This window comes from Abrus precatorius, unplaced genomic scaffold (genome assembly GCF_003935025.1).
Source record: "Abrus precatorius isolate BTA unplaced genomic scaffold, Abrus_2018 Scaffold3, whole genome shotgun sequence".
In the NCBI taxonomy this organism is placed as follows: Eukaryota; Viridiplantae; Streptophyta; class Magnoliopsida; order Fabales; family Fabaceae; genus Abrus; species Abrus precatorius.
The window spans coordinates 19,268,399-19,270,263 of record NW_020874373.1 but is presented as its reverse complement, the minus strand read 5'-3'; the positions used below and the strand labels follow the sequence as shown (position 1 = coordinate 19,270,263).

Here is a 1,865-nt window from a genome sequence, read left to right as displayed (position 1 = left end):
AATTGTGAAAAGTGGAAGAGAAGAAAAATGGTAAAAAAAAAATGAGAGGTTTATTGGAAGCAGGAAAGTTTGTAAAAACTGAAAAATTAAAAAAATGAATTAAAGGTGCTTCCAAATCAGCCCCTAACCTCTATAAATACTAGTCCTAAAAGAATAAAAGTAAATGGGCCAAGGCTGGGCCGAAAATAAATACAACAAAACGCAAAAATAAAAGCAATACAAAAATCAAAACAAAAGTCAAACTAAAAGTCTAAAGTTCTAAAATTTGTAGAAAATAGTTCTGAACTCCAAACAGCATGATCCATATATCCAAATTGAAGCCCCAGAAGTAAGGAATTCAATACAAAAAGAACCAGCTAAAAAGGATATCTAAAAAAAAGGTTATGGGCAAATTAGTGAACAAAGGTCAAAATAGGAAAACATGAGTATTTACAAGAAATGCCTAAATAATGTGCAAAATGCAAAAATAAACTAAATGGAAGAAATAAGGGAATGAAAGGATATGTAAAGGATGCAATAAGACTATAAATATGATAACAAAATATGAGTCATCAATGCCATAACTTCAATAAGTCAGCGTGTCTCTTCCAAGGTCTTTTGAGTAAATGAGCATCCAGCTGCTGCATCCAACATGGTCTTTGTTGCTACATTCAGCCCATCATCAAAAGTTTTCAATTGAAGCCATTCAAGTTGCTCATGATAAGGGCAGTTTCTCAAGAGTTCTTTAAATCTATCTCATGCCTCTTACAATATTTCATCTTCCCTTTGAGAAAAAGCCAAGATTTCTTGCCTCAACTTGGTTGTTCTAGAGGCTGGAAAATACTTCGTCAGAAATTTGCTCTCTAAATCATCCCAAGTAGTGATACTTCCTTCCGGTTGGGATAACAGTTAGCTCTTTGCCTTATCCTTTAAAAAAAATGGAAAAAGAGACAATCGAATAGCCTCATCGCTCACACCATTCATTCTAATCATTCCACAAATGGTCAAAAAATTATGAATGTGCAAGTGGGGATCTTCTGAAGGATACCCAACAAATTGTTCTTGCTGGATCATTCTCATAAGGTCAGGTCTAATCTCAAAGTTGTTTGTTTGAATGGGAGGTCGAACAATAGAGGTTTCCTCTTGGTCTTGCACGTGCATAATCATCCAAGGTCCTCTGTTCTTCATTAGGATTTTCTACCATTTCTGCAGAACTCTTTTCTTGTGGTTCTTCTTCTTTTTCTTTTTCTAAAGTCTGTCCCTTCTTTTTGTTCTTTTTCTTGAAATTTATAATTGGCTGATCAAGTTTTGGAGATGAATCACTCTTTTTTATCTTCTCCTTGCCTTGCATCAACTAATTAAGCTGTTGTGCTTAGATTTTTCTGGAAACACTTAAAACACAGCAGAAATTATTAACCCAAGCTATCAAATTCTCATTACAATTGATATTAAAAATTAATCCCCGACAATGGTCCAGAAACTTGATAAACTTTTTGGCAAATGCACCAAATTGTTGAAGAAACAAAAGATTATCGTCCACAGGGATTAATGCTAAATACCAAACCACAAGAATGACACTAGTTGGGTCACCAAAAACAGAGTAGAAATAAAATGAAATTTAACTCAGTGCAGAATCGTAAAAATAGAATTAAAAGTGTCAAATTTAATATTTATAAATGACAGAAACTGCAAGACTAAACATAAAGTAAGAATTAAAATAATTGCAAAATATAAATGTCTAAATTATTGGAGATGGGTCTAAACACAATTAAAAGCAGGTTAAGTTTGGAATCCCTTATCTCTTTTCCTTTGCATGCAAATATATGTATAACTCAAAATACAACTTCATCTAATGGTTTAATTTTCTAAAGTACCCAACCTTAATT

The 1,865-nt window shown here is 32.9% G+C and overlaps 1 non-coding gene across 1 annotated transcript; it reads left to right on the top strand.

Moving 5' to 3' along the window:
* The first annotated feature begins 691 nt into the window (after positions 1 to 691).
* Positions 692 to 798, top strand: LOC113864073. The gene has a single exon (XR_003504677.1). It is a non-coding gene; the product is annotated as a small nucleolar RNA R71 (small nucleolar RNA).
* Positions 799 to 1,865: the final 1,067 nt, after the last annotated feature.